Genomic DNA, 23,999 nt, shown 5'->3' on the forward strand with positions numbered 1-23,999 from the left:
TATATCTTATCGCATTCGACTTAGTTATGTGTCACTGGGACATGTCTCATTCATATTAAGAAAATCAAAATTGAAACTAAGTTTGAGGCAAGCACGTTAGGAAGGATAGCCATGATATCATCAAGCTTGATGGAGGCCACGTCCGGGGCTTGCGGGAAGAACTCATTTGATTTCCTTTTTTTTTCCGTAAATACGAAATTTCATAGTCGCCTTCATCATCCTTTCCCTTTGTTATTACACCAACATAATACTTCTTGGGTCGAGTGTCGAACTCTGCCAAAATGTAGTAATTTTCTTTGGGATCTTCTAGTAGACAAAGTTTGTGTTTTTCGGTGTCCCAGCCCTGATCAGTCTTCCGATGAATTATCTGACAACACCATTTCTTCTTCAGATGTTGATTCTTCATCAAATATTAAATATTTCTTTGAAGTCTTTGTATTGTCCTTGGATTGTGCACATTTCTGAGATCTACTTCTACTTACAGCGAGTCCTTCTTTCTCAGGTATTTGGTATTGTGGTGTTTGTCACCGTTCATTTATAGATACACCAAGATCAATTAATTCCACACTCGGCAACCGTCACTTTTGCGGATGTTTGGGCCAAGGACATAAACTCACTTCGGGAGTTGGCCCGAGGTGGGGGGAGAATAGATCGAGGGGAATACACCTATTTAGTCATATCTAAGTGAATTCAAACTAGCACATTTCCTGGCTTTTTATACGTCGATATTAGTAGCCAATTGTCAACTCCCAATGAGTAAAAAATAATATTGAAGTTGATAGAGAGAGATCTTGACTCGGTCCAGAGACTGAGTGCCAGCTCCTCAGGGCTGCAATCCCTGATGGAGAAGACGGGGTTGAGGTGTTTTGAAAAATGGCTAGTTTTGCTTTCCATTTGGCAAGACTGCTACAAGCAGGAATCCGTGTCCCAATATATTCCTAAATCCAGAGTATAATGGTAATCATAAAATCATACAACAAGTATGAGCGTATACGTGTGCAAGAGAATTAGAGCAAAAATATGAAAGCGCGAGGCACAGTAACGGGCGCTTTGGCGAAGCTCGACGATAGCGGTGATGGGTCGTCATTCCTCAAGTGATCCGAGAACCACATGAGTGAGTGAACGGTGAATGCCACTTTCAAGCTTTCTTTATGTGCCTACTACATGTTAAACAAGGAGAAAGGTTATGGAAATAGTGTTCACAGAAATTTCGAATGAATTATTGACACAAATTGTTAATATCTTATTTCCAATCGTGGTATAATTTGGACTATTTGAATCCAAAACAAATACTAAGAAAACAGTATAACGCAGCCATTCCAAAGAAAGCAACAAATGTAATATATATATATATATATATATATATATATATATATATATATAAAAATATATATACATATATATATATACATATATATATATACACACCAAGTACCTTCTGTCCACCCATTCTTGTGGTAAGCATGAAGATATGAGGAGCTGTTCAAATGAAATTGTTTTACTGTGTTTGACAACAGGTTGTGCATGATGGGTTGGGATATGATGAGTAAGGTGGTGCTGTGTTGGGTCACGAGGTATAGTATAAGGGGGTGGGGTGCGATGGGTAAGGTGTTGCTGTTTCAGGGTACGTGGTTGGGTATTAAGGGGTGGGGTGCGATGAGTAAAGTGTTGCTGTTTCAGGATACGTGGTTGGGTATGAGGGGGTGGGGTACGATGGGTAAGATGTTCCTGTTTCAGGGTACGTGGGTGGGTATGATTACACAGGGGAACACTTTTTCAGTAACTTTGAGTTGCATTGGATATTTTAACAGATTTTGAAAGAGTTTTAGGCGCTGATTTCAAATCTGAAATTAGTTTTTCTCTACAAGCTCTAGTTTGTATGCAATTTGAGGTTAATAAAACTGTACATATGTGAACTTGCGTAAACCATGTATAAGCATTTTAACGTCCATATATATAGATAGCTTCTAATATTTTGATCATTCTTCGTTTGTTTCAGTTCAAACATGGCTTCCAGAATGAGACATCATTGCAGAAACAAGCCTGATGCCTTCTGCTACATATGTGGATGCTACACACTCAATCGTCAGAGACGTAACATATCCTCGTTCGTCAAGCGTGCCTACAAGGCATATTTTGAAGTTCATCTTGGTGATCAAGACAAGCAATGGGCTCCTCATGTTGTGTGCCACAATTGTGAGGAAATGCTTCGAGACTGGACCAAAGGAAAATGCAAAGGTCTGCCTTTTGGAGTTCCAATGATTTGGCGCGAACCCACCAACCATGTAACTGACTGTTATTTCTGCATGGTAAACACAACGGGTGTTGGGAAGAAAAACCGACATAAGATTACGTATCCGAACATTCCCTCAGCTATTTGGCCTGTTCCGCACTCTGAAGAAGTACCTGTTCCAGTTTTCAAAGGCTTGCCTTCATTGGACGATAAAGACATTGGACATGATACAAGCCAGCAAGACAGTTGTGACAGTGAATTGTCAGAAAAGTGTTCACAATCGGAGGACTGTTCTTCAGACACTGAACCTTTCCCCGTCCCTAAGCCTCTTCCCCAGGCTGAACTGAATGATTTAGTGCGGGATTTAGGTCTTTCAAAGAAAGCAGCAGAGCTTTTGGCATCAAGATTACAAGGCAGAAATCTTGTTGATCACTCTGTTAAAGTATCATATTTCAGAAAGCGTGACCAGTTTTTTGTGACCTTCTTTTCAAAAGACAGACAGTTTGTTTACTGCCATGACATCCCAGGGCTTCTCAAAGAACTGGGTGTACCTTACTATAGTCCTGCTGAATGGAGACTCTTTTTAGACAGTTCAAAACGCAGTCTAAAGTGTGTTCTTTTACATAATGGCAATGTTTATGGAGCAGTACCTGTCGGTCACTCAGTGCATTTGCGGGAAGACTATGATGATATGAGAATGGTCATGGACTTATTAAAGTATCATGAGCACAATTGGATAATTTGTGTAGACTTAAAGATGGTCAACTTTCTTCTTGGACAACAGAAAGGTTTCACCAAGTTTCCATGTTTCCTCTGTATGTGGGACAGCCGAGCACGAGACAGACATTGGGTCCAGAAGGACTGGCATATTCGTGACACCCTTGAAGCAGGCATGCCAAATATCATACAAGACCCAATTGTAAACAGAGATAAGATCATCTTTCCTCCTCTTCACATCAAATAAGGTTTGATGAAACAATTTGTCAAGGCACTGGAAACCGAAGGTGAATGTTTCCAACACATCATCACAGCTTTACCAGGGTTATCATTTGAGAAGATCAAAGCAGGAGTGTTTGATGGCCCACAGATTTGAACCCTAATTCGGGATGATCAGTTTGTTGCTAAAATGACCGCTTTAGAAAGGGCAGCATGGTTATCCTTTGTGGCAGTCGTTCAGAACTTCCTTGGAAACAATAAGGCGGAGAACTACAGTGAACTTGTGAACAGAATGCTCCTCGCTTTTCGTGATCTCGGGTGCAACATGAGCATCAAGCTTCATTTTTTGAACAGCCACCTTGATCAGTTCCCTGACAACCTGGGGGCTGTGAGTGACGAACAAGGAGAACGATTCCACCAAGACCTAAAGATCATGGAAGAACGCTACCAAGGGCGCTGGGACAAAAGTATGATGGCTGACTACTGCTGGAGCATTAAACGAAATTGCCCAGATGAAATGTACAAACGCAAAAGTTACAAACGCAAATTCCTGCCTGAAAAAATACACAAAGAAATTGATAAGCTTCCATCAGCTGTGGTGATGTTCTGAAGGATGCTAATCTAACTTTGGGATAGATGTTCTGTTAATGTTCTGTTTCTTTTGCCTTAATAAATGTACAGAAATGGCTTTCATACTGTTTTAAGATTCAAGTGAACAAAAGAATTGTGGCTGATATTGCAATTTCCTATAATAACGAAAATTTAAAAAATAAGTAAAAATGTCAAATTGCATAAAATCTGTAGCTTGCAGACAAAACCCGACTTCAGATTTGAAATCAGCACACTCAAGTTGACTATAGAAAAGTATTTTTTTAAATGCAACAAAATGAGTGTTCCCCAGTGTTATCGATTCTACGAGGGGACAAAATACCCTGGACTTAATTCTAACAAATAATGAGCACCAAATTAGCAGCGTAATAGTGGGAGATAGTCTAGGTTCTAGCAATCATCAAGAAATAAGATTTAATGTTAATTGGAAAAAATTAAAAAGTACGAATAACGTTCAAGCAAAAGCAAACTTTGACAATATAAAAACCACCTTGAAATTGAATACGAAATGTCATACGGACGTTTTGAACATTGTCGGGTCTCGGTGCGGGGATGGGGGTCAGGTCAGGACTAAGAGTCGGGTCACGGGTCAGGTCATTTGGGTGCGAGGGCCCAACAGTCAGATCAGCGATTTGAAGGAAATGTATAGCAATCTAACTGATCTAATTATTAAAGCACAAAACACATTTATCCCCCTAAAATCAATACGGGAAAATAGTAATACTCCCAAATGTATGACGGACAGATCAAAACATGAGATCGGAATGAAAAGAGGACTTTACGTAAAAATAAACAACGGGGAATCACACTTTAGATCAAGATATAAGCTGGATATAAGCTGGATATAAGCTGGTTAAAAAAATACACCTACAGCGAAACGTAATTATGAAATCAAGGTTGCCAGTCAAGCAAAATCCAACCCAAAGGGTTCTTTCGCCTCTATAGAACAAAAAATAAAGAAAGAATAGGAGAATGCCATGAGAGAATCGGAGAAAAAAATGAGTGAGGAGTTTAACTATTATTTTCTATCGGTGTTTACTAATGAGAAGTTAGATCAAATATCTGACTGCGATCCGATTTACAGAGGGGATTAAAAAAGTAGTCTATCTAATATCAGCACTAGTAAAGAAGAAGTAGTCAAGAAGATTGAATGGCTTAAAGCTACAAAATCACCGGGTCCAGGCGAAATTTTTCCAAGAATGCTTAACGAGTGTAAATTTGAAATCTGCGACCAGTTAACTGAAATATTCAATAAATCGGTACACACTGGTTTTGTGCCAACTGCTTGGAGGCAGCCAAACGTTGTTCCTGTTTTTAAGAAGGAAGATAGATCGTCTATATGCAACTACAGGCCAATCCGTTTGACATCGGTTATAGGCAAAATGCTTGAATCAATAATAGTAAATAGACTCGGAGAACAAAATCGAAGGGCATAATTTAATTCGTGATTCACAGCATGGTTTCTCCAAGGGTAAGTCATGTGTGACTAATCTTCTATCCTTTTACACTAAATTATATAAGGCGTCAGATAACAATGAAAATTACGAAGTTATTTACCTTGACTTTAGCAAAGCGTTCGACAAGGTGACACATCAGAGACTACTAAATAAAATCAAAGCCCATGGCATAGGAGGAAAAGTGTTTGAATGGATTAGAGCTTGGATTAGTAACAGAAAACAGCGGGTCACCATAAATGGAGTAAAATCTAGGTGGGGCAATGTTACTAGCGGGGCCCCCCAGGGCTCGGTTTTGGGTCTCTTGTTGTTCATTATGTACATAAACGACTTAGACGATGGGATAAATAGTGATGTTAGTAAGTTTGCGGACGACACTAAAATAGGACGCTTAATTAGGTCAGGAGACGACGCAGAGATTCTGCAGAATGATCTTAGTAAACTGTTAACATGGTCGGTGAAATGGCAAATGAACTTCAATATCTCTAAGTGTAGCGTGTTAAACGTAGGGCTACACAACCTCGAAAAAAGATACAGCTTACATAACACCTTTTTAGACAAATCTGAGTGCGAGAGGGACTTGGGAGTTCTGGTGAGTCCGGACCTTAAAACCAGGAAGCAGTGCATTAGCGCCAGAAATAAAGCTAACACAGATTTAGGCTTCATTGCTAGGATGGTAACGAATAGAAGTGCAGAGGTAATTATCAAACTCTATCTAGCGATAGTTAGACCCATCCTTGACTATGCGGTACAGTTTTGGTCTCCGTCCTACAGAATGGACATCAATTCACTAGAATCAGTACAGAGAAGAATGACCAAAATGATACATGGACTCGGAAATTTGCCTTACGAAGAGAGGCTTAGGCACCTAAACTTACACTCTCTGGAGAGACGCAGAGTGTGGGGTGATCTAATAGAAGTGTTCAAGTGGATCAAAGGCTATAACAAGGGTGATGCAAAAAAGGTCATCATTATAAAACAACAGGGCAGGACTCACAGAAATGGGTATAAACCGGACAAATTTAGATTTAAGAAGGAAATAGGTAAGAATTGGTTTACTATTAGGGTGGTCGATGAATGGAATAAACTTAGTAACCATGTAGTAAGCGCTGATACTATCAGTTGTCTTAAAAAACGATTAGACAACTTTATGGATGGGGATGACAGGTGGTGATGGATACGGAGCTGCTTAGTGTAGGCCTTATGGTCTCTTATAGTCTTCTTTATTCTTATGTTCTTATGTTTCTCCAAACATCCAAATTAAATATACTTCCTGACAGTTTGAAACCATTATTTCTTCTCTGATTTCCATTCATTGTAAAAATTTCGTCACTTTTCATGTTATCAATTCTTGTTAGAATCTTAAGACTTGTATCAAATCACCCTTGAGTCTACGCTTTTTTTTTTTTTTAGGGAAAATATGTTTTAGTCGATTTTCGTATAATTTATTTTTCAATGTCTATAATGAGATTCGGTCACCATGGTATAATAGAAAATTTCAAATATGGACGAACTAAAGATTTATATAGCTTTTCCGTTTTTCCGTTTTATAAGGGAAAAGGGGAAAAATGTGCAGTACTTTCAGAAGAATAATATTATTGAGTGTAGTTCAAAAGGTTAATGGGAGTGTTTTAGTTGAGAGAATTAGGAGAGGAACAGTATGGGCTTAGGAAAGGTGGATCAGATTTTTGTGGTAAGGTATATATGTGAGAAAGCTTTAACAGAGGGAAGGGTGTTTTTGGGCCTTTATGACAGGGTAGGCAGGAAAGTATTCTGGCAGTTTTTTCATATATAAGTGGGGTTAGGGAAAAGCTGTTAAGGCCAATCAAGAGTTTCTTACGACAGTAGTAGAGCCTGTGTTAGATTCGGAAATGGAGAGATCCAGATACTTCAATTAAAGGAGAGACTGTGTCAGGGATGTGCCATGGATAGGTGTGGTGCTATCAAAGATAATAAGGAATAAGACTGTTCAAGAACGCCGACCCGTTGGTATATTTCGGTATCGGTGGATAGATAACACAAAGAAAGAGGTCCTGGAGGTGGCACAAGACATGAAGAACTGCCAGAGAGAGGCACAGTAAAGGGTCGTCACTCGTCAAGTGATCCGACAACCACATGAGTGAGTGGTCAATGCCACTTTCAAGCATTTACATTCCCTTTTTTTTTAAGATGTGCCTACCACATGATAAACATAGAGAAATGTTATGTAAACAGTGCGCGCAGAAATTTGGAATGAAATATAGATATAAATTGTTGATATTTTATTTGTGATCGTTGTATAACATGGAGTAGTCGAATCCAAAACAAATACTAGAATAACAGTATAACAGAGCCATTCCAAAAGAAATGACAAAGCTGAAAATGATGAGATGTCAGTGTTATGCCAAGTACCTTTGTCCACCCTTTCTTGTGTTAAGCATGAATTCTTGGTGTAAGAAGGAACATTTCAAATGAAGTTGTTTTACTGTGTTTGGTAACAGGTTGTGCATGGTGGGGTGGGATACGATGGGTAAGGTGTTGCTGTCCTGGGGTACGAGGTGGTGGGATACGATGGGTAAGGTGTTGCTGTCTTGGGGTACGAGGTGGTGGGATACGATGGGTAAGATGGTGTTATGTAGGGATACGTGGTTGGGTATGAGGGAGTGGGATGGGTTGAGTAAGAAGGTGATTTGAGGGGGTGCGGTTCCTTTTTCTCGTACTTCACCTCGGCCTGGAGTCCGTCGCCGTTGTCAACATAAGTAAAGGTCTTTTGGCGTCCATCGGGGAGGTCGACGACGTATTCGCCTTCAGTGTTGTCGCCGTTGCGCTTCTCGCTCGCTTCGTAGTTGGTGCCACTGTCGTGGTCGTGCACGCTGTAGCTATACTCGTACTTGGGAGGAACCTGCAATTCGAGAGTAACTGCTATACCTCTTCGGTTACAGACGCATACTCGGGTAGGTGGCGAGGTTTATCACAGCTGCAAATCATCTTTTCACCATCGTTACATTATCATATTTATCATTATTACCTTTTATGATAACTAAATTCTCATATGAAGGATGATAACGTCAACCATTCTATAAGATTTTTTATTTTTTCCAATTGACTATATTTCTAATAATTATTGTCTTTATCTTAAAAGTTTAGTATATTTAGGAAGCCTTATCTTTATCATATGAATTATCAAGGTAATAGCTAATACTGCTATAATCACTTCACTGCAATCCATGACAACTTTATATATATGTACGTATATATATATATATATATATATATATATATATATATATATATATATATATGTGTGTGTGTGTGTGTGTGTGTGTGTGTGTATATATATATATATATATATATATATATATATATATATATATTTATGTATATATATATATATTTATTTATTTATTTATCAATGCAAGAGGTTTAGTAAGAATTAGAAATAAATAGCAATATTATAAAGATATAAGTTCATAGGGGTGATTTGAGAGTGAGGTTTCTAGCGGTCAGATACGGTCAATGCAATTGTCCTACATGACCCTCCTCCTAAAGGATGATTCTCGTGATGAGGGTCAACAATTACTGAAAACTTACGTCAGAATAGGTGACAGGTGCTGGGTGGTATGGAGTAGGATGTGGATGGTAAAGTTGAGGAGGAGTATAGACAGGAGGGTTAATTGCAAGAACCACCGCGGCGGCGCAAGCAGCAACGGCAAATGTAATCTGAAATATCAAGAGAAAAAGTGTCTCACTACTGTCACACGGATTACTACGCCAACAACGACAACCAAATAAACACATGAAGTCGTGCCTCAACGTTGCTTTAGTTGTACCTTGAGGACCATGGCTGAAACCAGAAGTTCTTGTGACAAGCGTTGAATCGATGCTCGGGTTATATACTCGTACAGTGTTAGCCGCCACTTTCTCTGGGACGTCATCTGCACCAAAAAGATTTTGTCATATTTTGCAGTTTCCCTCTCTAAAACTGCTTTTATTTGCTAAATTCTTAAGTTCCTAAACATACACCTTCAGAAAATTGTTGAAAACATGGATACGTAAGTGATGGGTTAGTGACCCGATAAATGACAGTATCATTTCGTATTGTCTTTCACTATTATCATTCGGCGGATACAGTATTTCTACTCACTCTGTCATCCATTTTCTTAACTGGTCCAAGAGTTCAAATGGTCGGGGTAAACAAAGAATTAACCGTTTCCTTTAACATTTTACATGGTATATGAACAGTCTCTTTGTAAATTCATGGTTTGCTGATCCAAAATAGACATTACGCAATATGTTAAATAATGTACCACGAGGTTTTCGTATAGGTAGAATTACGTTTTTATATCTATAAATGTATGTAGGCTACGAGTATGTATGTACACATATTTACTCGTACATAACTAGATTGAAAGCGACAAAAAATATAAAAACAAATTAATTACTTAATAAATGAATAAGTAAAATGAATAGACAAAGATATATGATAAGCACACAGATAAATGATAATAAATAAACAGTAACACAATAAAATTTTATAATAATAAATTGAAACAGATAAATATTGATAGATGAAAACAACTAAATATATTAAATAAATGTGTTAGAATGAAATAGAATTAATGGCATACATTACGGCATCCAGCTTAGGTGTTTATCTAAATGAATCATAAAACTTTGAACTGTACTACATTGCACTGCCTCCTCAGGAAATTTACTCAATTCATTTACTACGCTGTTGGTGAAATTGTTTCTACATACATTCAAATTATATCTACTTCCTGACAGTTTGCGACAATTATTTCTTCTCTGATTTGTATTCAGTGCAGAAGTTTCATCACATATGATGTTTTCAGTTCCTCTTAGAATCTTAAAGACCTGTATCAAATTACTCCTGAGTCTACGTTTTTTTTTGTTTTGTTTTTTTTAGAAAATATGTTTTAGTTTATTTTCCTATGATTTGTGATATTTGGAATCAGTTTTGTGTCTCACCTTTCTAGTTTTTTTTTCTTCTAATCTTTCAATGCTTTTAATAAGATTCGGTCACCACAAGGAAAAAACATATTCCAATTATCACCTTTTCTGTTTTATAAGGGAAAAGGGGACAAATTAGAGCGTAGTAGTTTCAGAGGGATCAGTTTGTTGGGTGTGGTTGGGAAGGTTAGTGGGAGGGTTTTGAGAGAATTAAGAGAGAACCAGGAGTAACTACTGAAGAACAGTAAAGGTTGATTTAGGAAAGGTAGTGGTTGCGTGGATCAGATTTTTTGTGGTAAAACAGATATGTGAGAAAGTTTGAGCAAAAAGTAAGGATGTGTTAAGGGCCTTTATGGCTTTGGAAAAGGGGTTGGGGAAAATCTGTTAACGTCAGTCAAGAGTTTTTTACGAGAGTAGTGGAGCCTGTGGAGAGAGCGAGTGATTTCAATCAAATGTGGGACTGTGTCAGGGATGTGTCATGTCGCCGTTGATGGTCAATATGTATAGGTGTGGTGCAGGATGTAAAGGGGAGGGTAATAGGGTAAGGGACTGGAGATGGTTAAAGAAAGTGGAGAAAAGTGGGAAGTTAGCCAGTTGTTGTATGCTGATGACACTGGGCTTGTATGATGGTGGCTAATGAAACAAGACAGAATTGTAGGGGAGAGTGGGGCACAGTGGGACATGGGGCACACCGGGACAATTGATATTCTTGAGTAATCTGACAACTCTGACATTTCTAATTACTACCACAATAACTTCTTCTCTCAGTGCCTCTACTAACATTGCAAGAGAAGGTTGTGCAGCTCTCAGTCTCTTGTATCAAAGGTGAGTGTAATTTAACATGCAAAAGTAATTTTTTACTATGATTATGGATGTATCGTATATCTTGTGTGTTGCACCAATAGTTTCCATAATTATTGTGTCAGTATAACAATTCTATGTTTTCATAATGCGAAGCTCCTTTAGCCATGTACCTTCATAATGTTTCTCAAACATACTTGAACTTGAAAAGCGGATAAGGGACACTGTGGGACACTTGAAATGGGGCACACTGGGACAGTGTCCCATCGTGCCCCATCTGTCCTACACTGCCTCATATAGATAACAGGTTGTTATTTTTCATATTTTTACGTTTGTTTTATGCATTGGAATCGCAGTCACAATTTATGATATCGGAGCATTAGTTAACACAGCTTTCAAGCGCTCCATAACAGCAAGAAATATAACATCTGGTTTTCAGAGAACTGGAATATTTCCTTATGATGATAATGTATTCGATGACTCTGACTTCACTCCAAGTGCAGTTAGCGATCGTCCTAACCCAGAGAGTTCAGTTCCAGATCGTTCAAACCCTGCAGAAACTCTGACCCCAGAAGCTGTGTGTCCAGAAGCAGGACCATCTCATGATTTTCTGTCTCCTGTGGTAATCAGAGGATATCCAAAAGCTGCGCCAAGAAAGGAGTCAGGAAGAGATCGAAAGAGGGGCCGAACTTTAATTGCATCTGACACACCTGAGAAAGAAGGACTCGCTGTAAGTAGAAGTAGATCTTAGAAATGTGCACAATCCAAGGACAATACAAAGACTTCAAAGAAAATTACTACATTTTGGCAGAGTTCGACACTCGAACCAAGAAGTATTATCTTGGTGTAATAACGAAGGGAAACGATGATGAAGGCGACTATGAAGTTTCGTATTTACGGAAAAAAAGGAAATCGAATGAGTTCTTCTTCCCGCAAGCCCTGGACGTGGCCTCCATCAAACTTGATGATATCAAGGCTATCCTTCCTAAGCCAAGCACATGTGGTACAACGTGCTTGCCTCAAATCTAATTTCAATTTTGATTTTCTTAATATCAATTAGACATGTCCCAGTGTACCCCAGGTCTCGCCTCACTGTGCCCCGAGCTGGGGCACAGTGGGAAACGAAAAAAAAGTTTTCATTTAATATGGAATACCAATTTTATATAAAAGAACAAAGTTTGTTTTACATATGCTCAAGGAAGGTAAATGATGAATCTTCTTTTTCAGTATGAAACATTTGTAATAGCTATTCAAATACAGAAGGCACAATGACTTAACTCTTTTTCTGTCGCACTGTGCCCCACTTTCCCCTATATATCAATTGGCACAACAGATAAAAACGTGCGTACGCTTGGAAGGCGTGGTAGAAACAGCGCTTGGAGACGCCAACAACTTAGAGCTGGAAAACTTTCGAGCGAGCGAGCAGAACACTTGGTTCTTACAACATATGTAAATTATACAATAAAAAAATATACAATTTTTCAAGTACACCATTACACGCTCGTGGTAGGATCAAAGGTAATTATTAAGAGAGTTAGTGACGAAATTTGGGAAGGTATACGATAGGAGAAAGTTGAAGGTAGATGTGGATAAAAGCGAGGTGATTTAGTCGGGCAGCAGTGGGTGACAACATTGCAAAAATACCCCCCAAGCAGGTTATGATTGATTTTGGTAGAAAACGTTTCATAGAATCAGAAACTGAATGATGCCCAGCTGGCATCTTTGGTTAATTTGAGAAATTCAACATGGCGCCCAAGATGGCTGACGTGTAAATCCAAAAGCTATAAACGTCTCTCATTTCTTTATTTTTTGGCCTATTTTATAATATGATACATCAATTCTAGGTTTCGAGGTCAAGGAAGCCAATTCCAATAGAAAATAAAGTGTAAACCCAAACCTTACTAAGTTGTTTATTTTCAGTATAAAAGTAGTTCCAAGATTATTAGTTCTACTGGAAACCAGTTGGTCGTCTTTTATCTCATAACATCACAGACTAGGTAATTACCATTTATGTGATTTCTGTTTGTTTTTAGGTATACTTAATTACATTTTGTTCACACAGGGCAGTGGTGGTAAATGCTCTTTAATATGACTTCTTTTGCAGGGAAAGATGGTGGTGGTGCAATTTGCTTATCTCTTCAATCTCTTTTCAGGCAGAAATATCTGAGTGGTACTTCAAAGTGATGGGCCGGTGCAGCGAGGCCAAAAACCAAGTTTTGACTAATGTAGGAAGAGACAGTGCAATACAGTTACGGTCAATGCAATTGTCTTACATGACCCTTCCTCCTAAAGGATGATCCTCGTGATGAGGGTCAACAATTACTGAAAACTTACACCAGAATAGGAAACAGGTGATGGGTAGTATGGAATAGGAGGTGGATAGTAAAGATGAGGAGGAGTGTAGACAGGAGGGTTAAGTGCAAGAACCACCGCGGCGGAGCAAGAAACAACAGCAAATTCAACCTGAAATATCAAGAGAAAAAATGTCTCACTACTATCACACCAACAACGACGACCACATAAACACATGGACTCGTGCCTCTCAATTGCTTTAGTTGTACCTTCAGGACCATGACTGAGAGCAGAGGTTCGTGTGACAAGCGTTGCATTGACGCTCGTACAGTGTGGGCTGTCACTTTCCTTGGGTCGTCATCTGCACCAAAAATATTTTGTCCTCTCATTTCACCCAAACTTCCGCGTTGGTCAATCCCATATTTTTCAAACCTTTACTTCTTTATGTCCCATCTTGCAGTTTCGCTATCTAAAACTGCTTTTATTTGCTAAATTATTAATTTCCTAAACGTACACCATCAGAAAAGTTTTGAAAACATGATACGTAAGTGATGGGGTAGTGATCCGATAAATGAGAATATTATTACGTATTATCTTTTACTTTCACCATTCATGAGGTGCAGTATTTCTACTCACTCTATCATTCATTTCCTTAACTGGGCCAAAAAAGTTCGAAAGTTCGGGGTAAACAAAGGGGTTTTTATATAGGTCAAATTATGTTTTTATGTCTTAAGACAAAGAATGAATTATAATGAGAGAATATGCCATTGACACATAACTAAGACGAATGCGATAAGAGATAAGAAATAAATTTATTAATTAATAAAGGAATATATAAAGTGAATAAAGATAAATGACAAGCAAACTGATGAATAATAGTAAATAAACTAACTCAATAACATTTTGTAATAAATAATAAATAGAAAAAAGCAGATAAATGATAATAGATCAAATAATTAGATATATAGTAATGAATCAATGTGTTAAAATAAAATAAAATCAACGGCATGGATTACGGAATACAGCTTAGGTGTTTATCTAAATGAATAACAAAACTTCAAACTATACTACATTGCACTGCCTCGTCAGGAAGTTTATTCAATTCATTTACTACGCTGTTGGTGAAATTGTTTCTACATACATCCAATTTAAATCTACTCCCTGACAGTTTAACATAATTATTTCTTCTCTGATTTGCACTCATTATAGATATTTCGTCACATATTATGTCTCCAGTTCCTTTTAGAATCTTAAAGACCTGTATGAAATCACTCCTGAGTCTACGCTTTTTTAAAGAAAATATGTTTTAGTAGATTTTCCTATGATTTGTGATATTTGGAATCAGTTTTGTGTCTCACCGTTCTATTTTTTTCTAAGCTTTCAATGTCTTTAATGAAATTCGGTCACCACACGAAAACAGCATATTCCAATTGTCACCTTTTCTGTTTCATAAAGGAAAAGGGGACAAATGTGAGTGTAGTAGTTTCAGAGGGATCAGTTTGTTGAGTGTGGTTGGGAAATTCTAATGGGAGGGTTTTGAGAGAATTAAGAGAGGATCAAAAGTAGTAACTGGTGAAGAACATTGAGGGTAGTTTTAGGAAAGGTAGGGGTTGCGTGGATCAGATTTTTTGTGGTGAAATAGATATGTGAGAAAGTTTTAGCAAAAAGTAAGGATGTATTAAGGGCCTCTATGGCTTTGGAAAAGGGGTTGGGGAAAATCCGTTAACGTCAGTCAAGAGTTTTTTACGAGAGTAGTGGAGCCTGTGGAGAGAGCGAGTGATTTGAATTAAATGTTGGACTGTGTCAGGGATGTGTCATGTCGCCGTTGATGGTCATTATGTATTATTTCTTATATCTTATCGCATTCGACTTAGTTATGTGTCACTGGGACATGTCTCATTCATATCAAGAAAATCAAAATTGAAACTAAATTTGAGGCAAGCACGTTAGGAAGGATAGCCATGATATCATCAAGCTTGATGGAGGCCACGTCCGGGGCTTGCGGGAAGAACTCATTTGATTTCCTTTTTTTTTTTTCCGTAAATACGAAATTTCATAGTCGCCTTCATCATCCTTTCCCTTTGTTATTACACCAAGATAATACTTCTTGGTTCGAGTGTCGAACTCTGCCAAAATGTAGTAATTTTCTTTGGGATCTTCTAGTAGACAAAGTTTGTGTTTTTCGGTGTCCCAGCCCTGATCAGTCTTCCGATGAATTATCTGACAACACCATTTCTTCTTCAGATGTTGATTCTTCATCAAATATTAAATATTTCTTTGAAGTCTTTGTATTGTCCTTGGATTGTGCATATTTCTGAGATCTACTTCTACTTACAGCGAGTCCTTCTTTCTCAGGTATTTGGTATTGTGGTGTTTGTCACCGTTCATTTATAGATTCACCAAGATCAATTAATTCCACACTCGGCAACCGTCACTTTTGCGGATGTTTGGGCCAAAGACATAAACTCACTTCGGGAGTTGGCCCGAGGTGGGGGGAGAATAGATCGAGGGGAATACACCTATTTAGTCATATCTAAGTGAATTCAAACTAGCACATTTCCTGGCTTTTTATACGTCGATATTAGTAGCCAATTGTCAACTCCCAATGAGTAAAAAATAATATTGAAGTTGATAGAGAGAGATCTTGACTCGGTCCAGAGACTGAGTGCCAGCTCCTCAGGGCTGCAATCCCTGATGGAGAAGACGGGGTTGAGGTGTTTTGAAAAATGGCTAGTTTTGCTTTCCATTTGGCAAGACTGCCACAAGCAGGAATCCGTGTCCCAATATATTCCTAAATCCAGAGTATAATGGTAATCATAAAATCATACAACAAGTATGAGCGTATACGTGTGCAAGAGAATTAGAGCAAAAATATGAAAGCGCGAGGCACAGTAACGGGCGCTTTGGCGAAGCTCGACGATAGCGGTGATGGGTCGTCATTCCTCAAGTGATCCGAGAACCACATGAGTGAGTGAACGGTGAATGCCACTTTCAAGCTTTCTTTATGTGCCTACTACATGTTAAACAAGGAGAAAGGTTATGGAAATAGTGTTCACAGAAATTTCGAATGAATTATTGACACAAATTGTTAATATCTTATTTCCAATCGTGGTATAATTTGGACTATTTGAATCCAAAACAAATACTAAGAAAACAGTATAACGCAGCCATTCAAAAGAAAGCAACAAATGTAATATATATGTATATATATATATATATATATATATATATATATATATATATATATATATATATATATACACCAAGTACCTTTTGTCCACCCATTCTTGTGGTAAGCATGAAGATATGAGGAGCTGTTCAAATGAAATTGTTTTACTGTGTTTGACAACAGGTTGTGCATGATGGGTTGGGATATGATGAGTAAGGCGGTGCTGTGTTGGGTCACGAGGTATAATATAAGGGGGTGGGGTGCGATGGGTAAGGTGTTGCTGTTTCAGGGTACGTGTTTGGGTATTAGGGGGTGGGGTGCGATGAGTAAAGTGTTGCTGTTTCAGGATACGTGGTTGGGTATGAGGGGGTGGGGTACGATGGGTAAGATGTTCCTGTTTCAGGGTACGTGGGTGGGTATGATTATCGATCCTACGAGGGGACAAAATACCCTGGACTTAATTCTAACAAATAATGAGCACCAAATTAGCAGCGTAATAGTGGGAGATAGTCTAGGTTCTAGCAATCATCAAGAAATAAGATTTAATGTTAATTGGAAAAAATTAAAAAGTACGAATAACGTTCAAGCAAAAGCAAACTTTGACAATATAAAAACCTACTTGAAATTGAATACGAAATGTCATACGGACGTTTTGAACATTGTCGGGTCTCGGTGCGGGGATGGGGGTCAGGTCAGGACTAAGAGTCGGGTCACGGGTCAGGTCATTTGGGTGCGAGGGCCCAACAGTCAGATCAGCGATTTGAAGGAAATGTATAGCAATCTAACTGATCTAATTATTAAAGCACAAAACACATTTATCCCCCTAAAATCAATACGGGAAAATAGTAATACTCCCAAATGTATGACGGACAGATCAAAACATGAGATCGGAATGAAAAGAGGACTTTACGTAAAAATAAACAACGGGGAATCACACTTTAGATCAAGATATATGCTGGATATAAGCTGGATATAAGCTGGTTAAAAAAATACACCTACATCGAAACGTAATTATGAAATCAAGGTTGCCAGTCAAGCAAAATCCAACCCAAAGGGTTCTTTCGCCTCTATAGAACAAAAAATAAAGAAAGAATAGGAGAATGCCATGAGAGAATCGGAGAAAAAAATGAGTGAGGAGTTTAACAATTATTTTCTATCGGTGTTTACTAATGAGAAGTTAGATAAAGTATCTGTTTCACCACCCCTTGTCACCACTGTCACTTAAATTTGACTTGTAATATCACTCGTCTCAAGGCCCCTTGCCTTCCTTTCCTGTAGTCTCACTATTTTCTAGGCCCCGTGCCTAGTTCTCTCGTCCTTTGGGTTAATAAAAGGGTGGTGAATTTTCTTTCTTCTTTCACTGTAATTTCACCTACTGGTTACACTCGGGATCTCTTTCTCTCGTCTCTACATCGTCTCTCCCTAGATCGTCTCTTGATCCTCTCTTGATCCTCTCTCTACACCCTCTGACGAGATCCCGTATCCTACGCTAAGCTACCTTCGTCTGACGTCACTAATTTTTCTAAACCAATCTCCGGTGACTTCTCAAATAAATGTCACTCCTTATGGGCGTGACTTTGAATTCATGCACCAATAGTTTTTTCCTCCTTCTCCACCTTGCACCACTCCGGAAAGCCATTACAATGCCACTAGCGATATTGTTTACCTCAGCATTAGTCAAACGAAGCTAACCTGCGCTTACAGAGTTTTGATACAACATCGATTATAAAACAGTCACCACCGTCGGTGTGTTTACATAGACATAGCGTCACCTCATGTTTTCAAAACAACAGGCGAGCAGGCGGGCTCATTTCCATTCGTACAACTACCGGCCTCTTACAGGGCTCGGCAGCTACCCTTGGTCGTCCCGACCAATTTCTTATTTCCCTCTTACAGGGCTTGCTAATATATTTCTAGAATAAGCTAATCTACCCTTGCGTAATTGTTAATCTACCCTCCAAAATACATTATTCATGCAATAAATTGGGAATAATACATAAACATAATACCTATAAATGTGAATAACATGCATGTCAATATATATATAAGGTATTGAATTAAGCGGTTACATGGTTGATTTGCTTTGACAGAGCCAATCTCCGGAATACAACAAAGGCAATCAGTGCTGCCACTAACACTGAAAGTAAGGGTATGATAAGGATTGGTAGTATATGTAAATCATTTGAGGGAGATCTTGACAATGGTCTTCTCTTAATTTTCAAGGGAGGAGAGTTTTCAGGCAATGTGAAGTTGAAGGTTGAAATGTAGGTGTCCTCGGTTAAATGCATTGTATTAAGGGTATTAGAAATGGTGGAAATAGTGTCTGCATGCAATTCGCAGTTATCTTGAATAGAGACAAGACCTTCAACCAAATCTAATTTAGGACTCAACCCGGGACAATTTATTGATACCTTTGTCTTGTTAGGGAAAAACAGGTAATGAGATCCTTGTATGTTACAATGAGGGATCTGGTCTACCAAAATTTGTTGGTAATGACAATTGTTCATAACAGACATATTCCTAACCAGAGAGTTCATGCGAAGCCTCTCGGAACACAAAAGAGATCACTATGAACACTAACTTTTCAAATGCAAAACACATTAATCTAGAGTTTGAGTGTCTCTTCTTGTTCAATATTCAGTTGTTTTTTTCAACACACTTCATTTTCAAAGACAGTCTTATTACTTTAAAATGGTCACAATACTCATGTGTGTACTCAGATGAGAGGTCCTTAAGTCCTTAAGGTTCCAAGTCTGACAACAGCAGATCCTAGGTTTTAGGTTTCCATGCATCTGCTTGACACCAAGTTCCAGTTGTTTAGGTCTCCCATCCCAAATACATACAAATGGTCAATACTATCTGTAAAATACATCAAGATTAATGTTCAACTCTTGAAAAATATCATTATAATATTCTCCATATTCTCCAGGGTTATTAATATTTATGCACAAAGTATTACTATAATCATCTTCATAGATCTGCAAGCTAATTTTCCTTATGTCATCTAAATGTCCTATCAATTCTTCTCTTGATTCTAAATGTTTAAGTTTAAACTTGTTTCCACCTGCAGAATCAATTACCCTATATGGACCAGTGTACCTTGGTGAAAGTTTATTATTGGGTGAGGTTAATTTGACCATTACTAATTCCCCAATTTTCAGTTCTAGTTTATGAGCTATTTTGTGTTGTTGTTCCTTCATCTTTTGTGAATACACCTGCATATGTTTCCTAACTCTTTGGTGAATACTTTGAAGAGTATTTATCCTATTGGATATATAATCATCCATATTATATATGGGTTTTTGCTCTGCAGTCAACATTTCATATGGCAGAGTTTTGTCCTCCCCAAAAATTATAAAATGAGGTGTATCCCCAGTTGCTACATTAATTTGATTGTTCAGGGTACACTTAACACAAGGAATCCAAGTATCCCAAGTTACACTATAAGGACTTATTAGGGTTCTAAGACATATAATTATCTTTTTGTTTAACCTTTCTACTACTCCATTACTTTGGGGATGGTTAACGAGTATATTGACTTTCTTGATGTGGAACACATTACATAGATTTTCCAAGATTTTGTTATTAAATTCAGTCCCATTATCTGAAACTAGGATGTTAGGTGTAGTAAAATTACAGATTATCTGATCATAGATTACGGAAGCAATAGTTTCAGCTTTCTTATTGATTATGGGTTGTAATATACAAAATCAATAGCAACAAATAGGTATTTAAAGCCGTTCTCGGATAATGGTAATTCCAATGTATCCATGTGAACTCTTTCCCAAGGTTTCTGTGGAATGGGATAGGTGAGTATAGGAGCAGGTTTTGGTGTATTTCCCTTCGCCTTTACACATTTTACACACTTTTCTATATAATCATATATAGTTTTCTTCATTCCTAGCCAAAAGTATTTAAGTTGTGCTTGTCTATAAGTTTTATCCTTTCCAGGATGTGAACTACAATCACTATCATGAAGTAACTTCAATATCTCATTTACCAGAGTTTGTGGTATAACCAACTGATTTACTTGACCTCTAGAAATATCTTTCCCATTTACAAATGTTTTCCTATACAATATTCCATTAATCAAATGAAATTCCTCTATCTTATACCCCTTTGGTAGCTTTGGAGGATCTCCTCTTGGGTTCATCAAATGCTTGATTATTGAATCACATGTCTCATCATCTCTCTGTTCTCTTATTAGCATTCCTTCATCTAAAGTTACTAATTCTTCTATACTACAAACAAAATTAATCAACCCAGTCCCAGTCATTGGTTGACTAATGTTTCTAGAAAGTGGATCTGCTACATTCCTTCTACCCGGAATATAATTAAATTGAACTTCATAGCACTGAAGTATCGCAAACCATCTAGCAAGTCTGCCTCTAAGATTCTTATGCTTAAATAAGTTCTGAATAGCTGTGTGATCAGTCCAAACTCTGATGGGATACCCTAGTATCATATCCCTAAAACTTTCTAAAGAATGAATTACTGCTAAAGTTTCTCTTTCAGTTATAGAATAGTTTCTCTCCGCACTATTACAAAGTCTGGATGTGTAAGCTATGGGTTTCAAAGTTCCATTTCTCTCTTGCATTAGTATGCCTCCTAACCCTATGTCAGACGCATCAGTACAAAGAATAAATTCTTTTTCATAGTCGGGAAAAATTAAAATAGGTGAACTCGTGAGTTTATCTTTCAACTTGTCAAAAGCTTGCTGTTGCGCAGGTCCCCATATGAACTTTGAGTCCTTTCTCAACAAAGAACTTAGTGGATTAGCAATGTCAGCATAACTTTGAATGAATTTTCTATAATATCCTGTTAATCCCAAAAAGCTCCTAACCTTGTCTACATTGGTCGGAACTGGAAAATTCTTGACAGCGTCCACCTTTGAATTTACTGTACTCAGCCCGTGTCTGTCTATCTTATGTCCTAAGTAAATGACACTGTCTTGCAAGAACTTACATTTTTCAAGTTTTACTTTTAACCCAGCTTCTCCTAGTCTTGAGAATATCAAATCTAATTTCTTAAAGTGCTCCACTGCAGTCTGAGAAACTATTAAAATGTCATCTAGAAATACACTGGCAGTGTTTCCTAACAATCCATCTAGAATAGTATTCATTAATCTCATGTAAGTTAATGGACTATTACATAACCCAAATGGCATTCTCTTGAACTCATAATGTCCTGTTGTAGTAGAAAATGCTGTGAACTCTCTTGAATCTTCATGCAATTCTATTTGCCAAAAAGCTGATTTGATATCTATAGTACTAAAATATCTATTCTCAGTTCCCAAACTTCTCAAAATGTCACCGATAATGGGTAATGGTAACCTGTCACGAATGGTGTGCTTATTCAGTTCCCTGTAATCAATAACTGGTCGCATAGTCCCATCAGCCTTTGGTACTAAGATCAACGGAAAATTCCACTCACTTTTACTATGTTCAATAATATCCTGTGATAACATTTCAGTGATGAGTTTATCTACTACAGCTAATTTAGAGTGAGGAACTCTGTAGGCTGGTATGTAGATAGGTTGTGTTCCTGGTTTTAACTTAATGTGATGTTTTAAAACAGTTGTTTTGCCTAAGGCGTCCCCCGGCAAAGCAATTGCTTTTTTATGTTTCATAAGCAAAGCAAATAAAGCTTCATCCAACTCAGGGCAATTAGTTGATTGTAATAATTCTTTATATCTATTTCTTAAGTCTATGCCTTCTTGTACTGAACAAATTGATGAAGTTGGTAATTCTATCTCCTCACTATTCTCATTTAAAATCTTAATAGGTTTAGTACACACCTGAATACATCCTATTTGTGTACCTTTCTTTAAAACTATCTCTTTATTCATAGTATTAATTACTAATACTTCTACTCTGTTCTTATTTGTCTTATAAATCCCTGAGTCCCACTTCAATCCTTTAATTTTAACTGATTCTGGGACTGTAATTACTTCAGAGTCTACATTGATTCCTTTCAAACACACTTCAACCTTATTAATTGACATGGGATGTAACAATGTCGACCTTGTTAATCCGCAATCTGCAATTCTCAAGGCATCTGTGGTTGATAATTTAGTAATCTCTGGGATTTCCTGAACTTCTGAGTTGGGTTCACAAATTGTTCTACTTTCTGTAGGGTTGGACCGCTCGGCCTCGCTATCTAGGATAGAAATGTTATCTAAGGATTCATTGATTCCTGTCACTGGTCTTAAGTCTGGTTGATTTAAGAATGGGATTAACTGTGACTTCACTAAAATTCCTAAGTCAGCAGGACAAATTACCATGTTTTCTTTTCTCATAGTTGCAAATCCTATCAATAAATCTCCTGGAAAAACAGACTCTTCTACCACTATCACTGGGATGTACAATTGTTCATTTGTATACAAGGCAACTTCTAGCTCAATCTTACCTAATGTTTTTAACTGATTTCCAGTTACACCTTGCAATGTGTAACGGATTGGTTCCAACATTTTCACTCCTGGGTTCAACTGGTTTAAAACTTTACTAGTAATTACATTAACTACAGACCCTGTATCAATAAAAATTTGAATAGGCTTATTGAACACTTTACCCGCAATGAGAGGTCCTACAGAAGTTTTACCAACAGTAATTATCAGTTTGTCAGTTTCTTTCATCTCCCTTGCATTCCCATATTTAACACAATACCGCCTATCGGTATATATATGGGGAGGTCTGAAATGGTTTATTCTGTGTCTGGGGGTTTTCCTCTTAGCCCTGGGGGTACCCGAAAATTCCGGCATTCATGAGTTCTGTGTCCGATTATATTATGGTAAATACAGAATGGAGGGTTCCTACATTGATACTCATTGTGACCTTCGTATTTGCAATTTCTGCAAATAATCCCATAAAAACATTCTTGTGCCTTGTGTCCCCATGCATTACAATTAAAACATAGGATTCTGGTATCCCTATCCCTAGATGGACTTCTAGCATGCCGCCTATGTCCTACTTCTGTTTTCTTAAACTCTCTAGAGTTCCTATATTGGCTTTGTTGATTTATAGGCATTACATATGGGTTTATTGTTCTGGTCTCACTGTATCCTTGAAGAAGATAATCTACTTCTCCTAAACAGGTATTTGATTTTAAATCTTTGTACAACCTTTCTGCTGTTAAGTCATCAGAATTCTTTGCCAATAAGCTAAATGTAATCAATTTGATTACCTGTGAGATTTTCATCTTCTCACTAAATCTTTCTATCCAGTCTGAATCTTTCAAGATAGAATTCATGTCTTTTGACCATCTATCTAATCTAGCTAAGTACTCTGTGTCAATTTCACTTGTCCTAACTTCCTTAATCATTTTTACCAATGATCTAATAGGATCCTGATCACATTTGGACATGAAATGTTTAAGAAAGGCTTTCTTGTAGTTATCATATTGATTAATTGCTTCCATTTGCTGGAAGTTAATGACAAACCTCGCCCTTCCATGCTCTGGATCTATATTCTCCTTGAGAATCTCAATCTTACGATTCTCATTGGTAATGTTTTTACTAACTATAAGAGTGTCAATGAGGTTCATGAACTTGTTTACA

This window comes from Oratosquilla oratoria, chromosome 6, assembly GCF_046742065.1.
Source record: "Oratosquilla oratoria isolate Oo_2021 chromosome 6, ASM4674206v1, whole genome shotgun sequence".
Lineage (NCBI taxonomy): Eukaryota > Metazoa > Arthropoda > Malacostraca > Stomatopoda > Squillidae > Oratosquilla > Oratosquilla oratoria.